Raw genomic sequence first — 11,667 nt, 5'->3', positions numbered from 1 at the left:
TCCTATAAGGAATCTTTCTTTCTTGATTGAACTCACTATTGATCTACCTACTATCTTTTATCCTTCATCTATACTAACTATCTATCTATCTCCTATGTATCTTTTTCAGAGGTCCTTGTGAGCCAAATTCAACTTTGAGTGATGGTCAGAAGCCACATTGAATTCAACTTATTTTGGCTAGGGTTATGCAATATCATTTGGTTGCATCATTGGTCATGTAGCCAAAGATTGCACAATGGACCTGTTACATCACAACCTCATGTAAGCAAATGTGATCATGTCATAACTAGCAATTTGATTCCGCATTGACTTGTATATAGATGCAATGTGGCAAGGCTATATTTGGCCACACTACACATGTCACACCGAGAGCCATCATGTAGACCTAGTGTGATTATGCCTTCCAAATTGGTACTATTTGGTGGTTAGGATATGTTTGCAATAATGTAAATTACCAGTGCATATGGTTACAACTCAGGACTCCTGTGGCATTGGTGAGCTACACAGCAAGGATCATGAGCCACATGTGGCTCCTGAGTCATTGGTTGGGGACTACTCTAACTGATCTAGGACTCAGTTTTATTGAAAATGGGGTTCGTCAACGGGGACATGTGACTACTTCAGCAAATCATTGGCTCACTTCGGCAAATAATGAACTGCAGTGGTCAAATGTCCTGTGATGGGGTCATCACTGCAGCAAGACATAAAGGGAAGTAGGGAACCAAGCACCAGTGGAGCAGGACTGGAGAGGGATCAAGGGGGTATGTTTTTACACTACAGCTCATCCCCTACCTGAGTGCTATACGCTCGTCTTTGAGTGTGCTGTGATTACATTCTATACTTGAACTGGGACCAGCAGCCCACAATGAGGTGTTGTCCATCTATGTTTTCCACCAGTGAGCAGCCTTCCAAATTTTTTTTTGTCTTTATGATCCTTTTAATACTTTGTATGTTCAAACCTTTGTTACTATGAAAGGGCATAGACTCAGGGTCTTCTTCTTCTGGCGGGTAGTCTGGTATGTTGGTGTAAGGGACAAGGGACCACATAGGTTATGAGACTGGAAGGGCTAGGCCCAACTCTTTTAGGGTTATCACGGTACCCCTGTCTACATACTCAGGCACAGGTGCCAACAGGCATTCATGACCCGCTTCTGGTCAGACCAGATCAGGGAAGGGCCGGGTTTTGAAATAGGCATGGTTTGCCGCAATGGTCTGGTGGCTTTGTGGGTAGCATACAAATTGTGCTGGAGCGGATGTCTTTGTCATAAATAGTAACCTTAAATGAACAAGTAAAAAAAAAAGAACAACATAGTCCACCCACACCCCCGGGTTCATCCTAATCGTAAACAGGTCAGTAAAAATAAGTCTTTCCCATGCAATGGGTTTTTCTCTCAAGGTCCTTGCTTTAGCTTACCTGGTAACTGGGATTGGCTGTCTTACAACGTTTCCGCATCAGCTGTCTCGGTCGGAGTAGGGCAAGGATTACTGCACAAACAGCAGCATAAAGGGAAAGACTCTTGAAAACATGACCGTCCTCTTCCAGCAGAGCACCCACACTCTACTCTTCCGGTTCCAGTATCAGGTTTTCCCGCTCAGTAGAGCCGCCCCTCACTTCTGTCCCTTCTTAAAACCACAACACTCCAGCTCAGCCAAACATATTATGAACAATAAAACAGTGGTAAAACAGAAAGCAAACCACACCGGCTTACATTAATTTTCTATCCTTACCTTAATTTTCTTTTTCAACAACAATAAAGGGGTTTTCCAAAAGTTATAAGGATATCAGAAATCTAAGTAAGTTTACTTATAATAAAATATAGTAATATGATAAACTGCAAATATAACACTGTAGATGAATGAATGGTGCCAAATGACAAATAGTAGCCACTGCAAGTCCTGAACTCGCTGCATTTAATACCAAGTGTTGACTGATGTAAAGTATGCAGATCTGGGACAATCAAAGTCTGATGGAAAACTAGAAAAGTTGTCTACAGTTAAAGGGGTTTTTCAAACAGGGCCTGCCAGCATACACCAGAGTCAGAGTGTAAGGCTGCTACAACTCCTGTGTAGGGGTCGGCACTCGTAATTGCAGGTGCAGCTGTCATTGAAATCAATGGGAGCTGTACTTATAATTGAAGGATAAGGTCTAGAGATGAGCGAGTATACTCGCTAAGGCACATTACTCGAGCGAGTAGTGCCTTAGCCGAGTATCTCCCCGCTCTTCTCTAAAGATTCGGGGCCGGCGGGGAGGAACGAAGGGGAGATCTCTCTCTCCCTCTCTCCCCCCCGCTCCCCGCCGCAACTCACCTGTGTCACCCGCGCCGGCCCCCGAATCTTTAGAGACGAGCGTGGAGATACTCGGCTAAGGCACTACTCGCTCGAGTAATGTGCCTTAGCGAGTATACTCGCTCATCTCTAATAGGGTCCCATTAATTTCAAAGAGAGCTGGCCACTACACAGGGGTCACAGCAACGGCTTCTACTCCATCTCTGGTGTATACTGGTTGGTGCTGTCTGGAAAACCTATTTCAATCTTAAAACGGTCGTGTAGGATTAGAATAAAAAGGTCTGCTTTTTCCCTGGTGTCTCCTGTCCGTCGGCTGGAATGTGTAAATCTAGAATCCAGCAGCACTCACAGCACACAAATCCCAATAGGTCCTGTACTTAGTCATTTTCACGTTAATGGACTTGAGTTGTCATACTTTGCTCGGCCCATAGACGAGAGTGACGGTACTACTGGAGAAAAAAATCAGACTCTTTTTCGAGTCATGTATTGTCCTTTCTTTGGTGTTGTGGATAAATGCATCGAATCTAAATTCAGCATGTGGATGAGATGTTTGAAGGTTCACATTTGCTCATGTAGCATATATTCAGATTAGTCACCCCTTGCTGCAGTCTTCATGGTCATATTTAACATTCAGTGATATAAATCGTACATACTTTGTATTTTAAGGCCATTATTGAGTTCCTCATGTAGAGATAACCTCGAGGCAGTGTCATTTATACCGCAAGTGGCATCATGACGTTACTTGGTGGGCAGCTTGGTCTGTCAGACGAAGCCTTCAGACAAATATTGGACTTGACTTATGATAACTTCCTTCACCTGATCTGTCAGGACTTTTCTCGTCATTTGTAGTATTTACAGGGAATGTTCTTACTTGCCATCTTATATATAGCCTATTTCTTAGTTGTGTGGTTTGCACAAGGATTTTATTTTCTATTTGATTGCATATATAGGTCAGTGTTATCAGTAGGCCATTGATTCTTAATACTGGCCTAATTAAAATGCTGTAGATACGGTAGAATTTACATATATGTCATATGTAGAAACTCAAGGTAGCTACAAAATTACACATAAAGTGAAAATTAGCATAAAGCCTCATTCACACAACACAGCCATGTACATGGAGTCCCTATGGCCGTGATGGCGAACCTATGACACGCGTGTCAGCACTAACACGCGTAGCCATAGTCGCTGACACGCGGCCGCTCACCCCGTTAATGAATACCGACAGGGGCCGTGGCTCCCCTGCTGGTATTCACTAACCAGCACTATTAGCAGCGCTGATCCCGGCGCACACTGTGATGTCAGTGTGAAGCCAGGATCCTCCTCCCCCCACCCCCGCCGTCTCCTACCTGTTGGTTCCGCGAGAGCGTCCGGGGAAGGAGGCATCCTGCAACACACTGACGTCAGTGTGCGCCGGAGATCATCGCTGCTGGTGGCGCGCCGGGCACAGGGAGAGCGGAGCAGATAATGATGGGGCCCTCTGTGGGGGGCAGATAATGCTGGGGGCCTCTGTGGGGGGCAGATACTGCTGGGGGGCCTCTGTGAGGGGCAGATAATGCTGGGGGCCTCTGTGGGGAAAGGATACTGCTGGCGGGCCTCTGTGGGGGTAGATACTGCTGGGGGGCCTCTGTGGGAGGCAGATAATGCTGGGGGCCCTCTGTGGGGGGCAGATACTGCAGGGGGGCCTCTGTGGGGTGCAGATACTGCTGGGGGGCCTCTGTGGGGGGCAGATACTGCTGGGGGCTTCTGTGGGGGGCAGATACTGCTAGGGGCCGCTGTGGGTGGCGCTGTCGCTGTTGGGGGGGGCGCTGTGGGTGGTGCTGTTGGGGGGCCACTGTTGCTGGTGGGGGCCGCTGTGGGGGCCGCTGTCGCTGTTGGGTCCGCTGTCGCCACTGGGGGCTCATCATTACTGAGATAAGTGAGGGAGAGACTGGGAAAGGCGAGGGCCTGTGCTGTCGGTGTTTTGCATTTATTAAATACAGTTATACATTACAATTATACATACCGTATATACCGGCGTATAAGACGACTTTTGAACCCCGAAAAATCTGCTCTGAAGTCGGGGGTCGTCTTATACGCTGGTAATACAAAAAAAATGATGTCATTGAATAGTGTGATTGGCTGAAGCCACGTGTGTTTTAGCCAATCACAGCCATTCAATGATGTCATTGAATGGCTGTAACTGGCTGACGGCGTGTGTATTAGCTTTCTGGAGGTGGGGATTTCAAGCCCCGCATTCAGAAAGCAATGCTGCGACGGGGACGAGGAGCGAGCGACATCCTGCCGAAGCGCGACAGAACACCGGGGGAGGTGAGTAATGATTATTTTTTTTTACACTGTATTACCGGCGTATAAGGTGAAAGTTGGGGGGTTGTCTTATACGCCCCGTCGCCTTATACGCCGGTATATACGGTATTTGTTATTTAAACTATAAATATCGCAAATTTATGGATTTTTTCTCGACGTGACACACCACCCGAGTTATGCTCATTTTTTTGGCGAATTTTGACACACCGAGCTCAAAAGGTTGCCCATCACTGCCCTATGGCGAACTGGAGGAATTATCTAGACTTTGTCTGGACACTAGTACTATGTGAATGAGCATTACATGATTCTATGTGGGTTCTGTTTAGCACCTTATGCCACTATGTTTGTACTCTTGGTAAATATAGCACTTTATATGGTCTCTGTTGGCACTACATGGGCATTGTATGACAATGTGGGCACCATTTGGCTCTAGTATGGACTTCTTTAGGCACAATAATGCTTTATGTGGACCAAGAACTATACTGTGTGGTTACTGTTTGGCTTTATATGAGCATTGCATAATACCATAAGGATAAAATATACGATACAAAGAGGTGTAAGAGAACAAAGCCATGGCAGAGTAACACTCTGGTATGTTTTATTTGACTGCAAGGGCATGGCTGGAATCTGTAAAAAAGAGGAAACCACGAGCTATGGATTTTTTTAACTGTGAAAAAACTGTTCTGTTAGTGCCCAAGGGCTTTCACAAGCCTGAAGAGAGCTATGGATACGGATAGGCCAGTTACTGTGTGACCTTGAAGATTACTACCATGGCTACTTGCCAAACACTTTAGACTACTATCAAGAAAATTTGCTACAGCCCTTGTGAAATTATCGCCAGACACAGGAAGATCCTGGTGATCACCGCCAAGACCACTTGCCAGACCTGCCAGACTATTGCCCAGGCTCCTTGCTGAATGTCTTTCCAAATCACTGCCAGATACAGAAGGGTGCTGAAGATCATCGTCAGATACAGGTATAGTGACCAAGGAGCGGGCCATGGCCTAGGAGACAGTGGGGTAGAGTTTGGACCTTGTCATAGTGGCTCTACCGTCCCCCACCAGGAGTGTAACTGGTGACACGTCCAAGGCCCGGGGGCAAGTTAATAAATGGAAACCCAAATAATGGATTACTGTCAGTCCTGTTTTGTCTCGTGACGCCACCGTTTCCTTTACAATGGGGGGTTCTTGGATGATGGAGTAGATCCTCTCCCGTGTAGCTTTGGTGGGGGGATTCCTGGGTGACGGAGTAAATCCATACACACACAGGTACAGTTTAAGACACAGACCCAGAAAATTGACGGGCGACTGGTCGTTTTACTCAACTTCAAGAATAGAACAGTTTAGCAGCTTCTTGACAAGTGATGTGACAGGGAGAACTCACAGGGTGACAGGAGAAACCACAGTCACAGTTATTTGTAGGTCCTGGCCCGGTACCATACTTTCTTCTCTTTCTCTCTCTGGCTCTACCGGTTCACATTCACGGATTAAAACATGCTGCAGAACTTCTGGGGAGTAGCAGTCCCCAAAATCGCTAGGCCATCTTTTTGGCTTCCTCCATTCTGTATCTGTGGGTCAACGGTACCCACAGACAGCTGCCTTGCACTCCTCTTTCATTTAGAACTCAGAACAGACTCTCCTTTTTTCTCACGCAGACCCAGACCACATATATCAAGCATCATAACGTGATGGACAAAAAGATACAAAACCAGACAGTCATCCACCTACCAGACACTTAACTGTTTTAGTGCTGCAGCTGTGCAATTCACACCAATCTTGCAACATGAAAGACACTGACAAGACAATACTGAGCATACTGGGCTCTGTTATACTGGGCCACTACACAGGAGGGTCCTGAAGATCATTGTCAGACACAGGAGGGTCCTGAAGATCACCCTCAGATACAGGAGAATCCTGATCTTAAAGGTGCTAATCCTGAAGATTTCCATCTGACACAGGAGATCTTTTAATGATAAATGGTAAGTTTGCATTGCTCCATGATCTGGGATCCTGCTTTTGAGGTGAGCCTATTCTTTGGACTACAGTCTTTGGTTTAACAACATTAACCCCTTAAGGACATGGACTATTTTGGGCTTAAAGGGGTTGTCTCGCGGCAGCAAGTGGGGTTATACACTTCTGTATGGCCATATTAATGCACTTTGTAATATACATCGTGCATTAATTATGAGCCATACTTAATAAAAGCCCTTTTTTTGGAAATCTTTTTTTTCTTCTAAATTGCTGCATTCAAAGTCCTATAACTTTTTTATTTTTCCATGGACGGAGCTGTGTGAGGGCTTATTGTTTGCGAGACAAGCTGTAGTTTTTACTGCTACCATTTTGGAGTACATGTGGCTTTTTTGATCACTTTAATTGCATTTTTTGGGAGGCAAAATGCTAAACGTTAGCATTTTGCCTCAGTTTTTTAGCGTATTTCTTTAACGCTTTTTGCCATGCAGGATAAAAAGCATGTTCAATAGAGATGAGCGAGCGTACTCGGATAAGCACTACTCGCTCGAGTGATTGGCTTTATCCGAGTATCGCTGTGCTCGGGGCTAAAGATTCGGGTGCCGGCACGGAGCGGGGAGCTGCAGGGGAGAGCGGGGAGGAACGGAGGTAAGATCTTTCTCTCCTTCTCTCCCGCCCGCTCTCCCCTGCTCCCCGCTGCGACTCACCTGTCAGCCGCAGCGGCACCCGAATCTTTAGCCCCGAGCACAGCGATACTCGGATAAAGCCAATTACTCGAGCGAGTAGTGCTTATCCGAGTACGCTCGCTCATCTCTAATGTTCAACTTATTGTATGTGTCGTTATGGACATGACGATACCAAATATGTGTTATTTTTTAAAGGTAATATGAGAAAAAGCCCCTAAAAAAGGTTTTTTTTACCTTTCTTTTCCACATTTTTATTTTTTGTACATTATTTTGATCTTTTTTTACACCATTTGTGTCCCTCTGAGAGACTTACACCATACCAGCTCTTATCACTATGATAAGGCATTGCAGGACTTCTCTCCTGCAATGCCTTATCACTTATTGCAGCGATCAAAGGCACTGGCAATACAAGACGCCGGTATCTGGCATCCTGTTGTCATGGCAACCAGCCAGGCTCCCTGCGATTATAACGCGAGAGCCCAGCAATGTCACAGAAGGAGCACACTCCCTTTGGAAGCTGTTAACAGCGGGGGGCACATCTCCGATGCACCCCCACTGTTGCAGTGGGAGGCCGGCTATCACTGACAGCCAGCTCCCACTGCTGGATAGCGCACAATTGCTTCTGATCTTGCGTTATCCACATTACGTAAGGATACATCCAATTGCGGGAAGTACTCTGCTCCCACGACGTACCCTTACGTCATATGCAGGGAAGGGGTTAAAGACCCACTCACAATATCAATACTCCTTACTTTATTCCCCAGGTGATGATTTGGCCATTCTTGTTTGCTTTTCAGCCATGCTCTTTCTAATATAAGAGAGAACAGGAAGTTTCAACCATTAGCCATTTTGGGCTATGGAGAGGTGTCTGTGGTCATCTGGTCACCCAATGCCTATATACAGATTCTCTGCTCTCTGCTACTGTCTTCCTTAAGGTGATAGTTACTTAAGATTATAGCCTACCTACGATTAATTAACATAAAGGTCCAGTCTGGCATCTGAATTCATTTGTTTCTATAAAGACTTCCGACTCAAGGGTCAAAAATGTCTCAACAGTAAACTCTGTAGTTATCAGGAGAAGTCATCATAGCAGTCTGGGCTGGATAAGAAGAAAAGGAAAGAAATCAGAGAAGATGGAAAGAAATCAACAATCAAAGAAGACATAACCTGTGAGTCACTGAAGATTATTGTATTATAATCACTTGGTCTGCACGGCGTCTGTGTCGAATTGGTATCTTCCACTATACGATAAATATATGGTGGAATCATGTAATACCAGATCATGGTCCCTATTTTTGTGAAGATAGCTACAAATATAATGCTAACTGAATAACTCCACCTCCACTACCTCAGGCCGTAGATCTTTGGCAGTTTTATTGTGAACTACACCCTGCTCTGATGATAGCCAGAACCTATTAGTATTGAGCGGAGATCTCCATCATTCAGAATATTTGTCTCAAGGAGAGATTTGCTGACAGACGTCCATTAAATTCCCTTGAACGTACAAAGATCTGAGTTGTAGGATTTATTTCTGGATGCCGCTTATACAGTTATTTTAAGTGGTAATTTATGTATTTATTTTCCTAATAGCAGTAATGACAATACTAGATGTTCTACAGACTTTAGAAGATGACATGAAAATATACAAATCGTCTGTCTGAAGGACCAGAGTTATAGAAAAGTCACAGAGTGGTTTATTTAAAGTCTCCAAGTCCAAGTAAGCACATTCTACACTTGTGTTCAACTATTGATTTTAATTACAGACTTTCTGAAACCAGCAAGTACGGAAAACAGATTACACTTAGTCCCAAAATGAGTCCAGGTCCTATTAAGAAGCAGCCTGCGTGTGCATTCTTGAAGGAACTATATATATTCTAGGGAGGCATTCATGTATTAAACTACATAATAGAATATCATACCTATAAATGGCTGCTATTATAGCGAACATCATTTGACCAACTATTTTCCTACCCTGCAAATAACTGTAATCCAGCAAATAGCCCACCATTATCAGATGTATCGAGCAACGATTCAGGTATTGTAGAGCCCAGAATTGTGCAATTCGATAAAACATCTGCATTGTGTTATGGGAATCTTATATTGCATCAAGTTACTACTGATTGTCATCTTATTGCATGAAGCCATGCTCTAGCTATAAGTGGGTGCCATATTTGCAGACTTACACTTTTAACCCCTTAAGGATATGAGTAGAGATGAGCGAGCACCAAAATGCTCGGGTGCTCGTTGCTCGAGTCGAACTTTCCGCGATGCTCGAGGGTTCGTTTCGAGTAACGAACCCCATTGAAGTCAATGGGCGACTCGAGCATTTTTGTATATCGCCGATGCTTGCTAAGGTTTTCATTTGTGAAAATCTGGGAAATTCAAGAAAGTGATGGGAACGACACAGCAACGGATAGGGCAGGCGAGGGGCTATATGTTGGGCTGCATCTCAAGTTCCCAGGTCCCACTCTTCAGCCACAATAGCAGCAAGAGTGCCCCCCCCCCCCTAACAATTTTTACTTTGGACAAACCCTCATTAGTAAGCCACACCTTAGCTAAGCACCACACTACCTCCAACAAAGCACAATCACTGCCTGCATGACACTCCGCTGCCACTTCTCCTGGGTAACATGCTGCCCAACCCCCCCGCACGACCCAGTGTCCACAGCGCACACCAAAGTGTCCCTGCGCAGCCTTCAGCTACCCTCATGCCACACGCTGGCCTCATAACCACACCACCCTCATGTCTATTTATAAGTGCGCCTGTCATGAGGAGGAACCGGAGGCACACACTGCAGAGGGTTGGCAGGGCCAGGCAGCGACCATCTTTAAAAGGGGCGGGGCGATAGCCCACAATGCTGTACAGAAGCAATGAGACATCCAATCCTGTGCCACCTCCGTCAGGAGCTGCAAACGTGGGCATAGCAATGGGGAATCCATGTGCCACACAGTATTCATTCTGTCAAGGTGTCACATAGCTCAATCCACACTGCAAGGGGAAAGCCGTCAGCGCTCTGCCCTCTACCCAAGTCAGTCAGTGTCTTTGTGCCAGACAGGTCAAACACCGCGATGGGAACTAAGTTTGCACCAACAGCATAGGGGGGTCCTAGGAAGCCCAAGACATGAACAAAAAATTGATCTAAGCGGCCAAATATGGCAGACTTGCACCGCGCCCACGACATAGGCCTCGGCCCACAGCTTCAGCAATCGTAGGCAGGAAGCAGACTTTCACTGCACCAAGGACATAGGTCTCTGCACAAACCCTCAGCAATCGTGGGCCTACAGCGGACCCCTACGCTAGCGTAGCTGTGCACATCTCATTAGGGCTGTATTGCTCCTGTAGTTTGTCCCAATGCAGTGCCCCAGATAGTAGAGCTAACGTCAGATTAAATACAGGTGGGCTTCGGCCCACACTGCATGCCCCAGTCAGACCGGGGTTATTTATAAATAGTCACAGGCAGGTACAACTCCGCAATGGGAATTCCATGTGCACCCACAGCATGGGTGGCTCCCTGGAACCCACCGGCGGTACATAAATATATCCCATTGCAGTGCCCTGGACAGCAAAGCTAACGTCAGATTGAATGCAGGTGGGCTTCGGCCCACACTGCATGCCCCAGTCAGACCGGGGTTTTTTATAAGTAGACACAGGCAGGTACAACTCCCTATTGTGAAGTCCGTGTGGACCGACAGCATGGGAGGGTCCCAGGAAGCCACCGGCGGTACATAAATATATCCCATTGCAGTACCCAGCATAGCTGAGGTAACGTCAGATTTAATGCAGGTGGTCTTCGGCCCACACTGCATGTCCCAGTCAGACTGGGGTTCTTTAGAAGTAGACACATGCAGTTACAACTCCGTGTGGACTGACAGCATGGGTGGGTCCCTGGAAGCCACCGGCGGTAGATAAATAAATCCCATTGCATTGCCCAGCACAGCTGAGGTAACGTCAGATTAAATGCAGGTGGGCTTCGTCCCACACTGCATTCCCCAGTCAGACCGAGGTTTTTAATACATAGACACAGGCAGGTACAACTCACAAATGTGAAGTCCATGTGGACTGACAGCATGGGTGGCTCCCTGGAACCCACCGGCGGTACATAAATATATCCCATCGCAGTGCCCAGCACAGCTGAGGTAATGTCAGATTTAATGCAGGTGGGCTTCGGCCCACACTGCATGCCCCAGTCAGACTGGGGTTCTTTATAAGTAGACACATGCAGTTACAACTCTGTGTGGACCGACAGCATGGGTGGGTCCCAGGAAGCCACCGGCGGTACATAAATAAATCCCATTGCATTGCCCAGCACAGCTGAGGTAACGTCAGATTAAATGCAGGTGGGCTTCGGCCCACACTGCATTCCCCAGTCAGACCGGGGTTTTTAATACATAGACACAGGCAGGTACAACTCACTAATGTG

Source organism: Eleutherodactylus coqui, chromosome 3, assembly GCF_035609145.1.
Source record: "Eleutherodactylus coqui strain aEleCoq1 chromosome 3, aEleCoq1.hap1, whole genome shotgun sequence".
NCBI classification, from domain to species: Eukaryota; Metazoa; Chordata; class Amphibia; order Anura; family Eleutherodactylidae; genus Eleutherodactylus; species Eleutherodactylus coqui.
The sequence above is the reverse complement of the archived record's forward strand: the minus strand, read 5'-3'. Positions refer to the sequence as shown.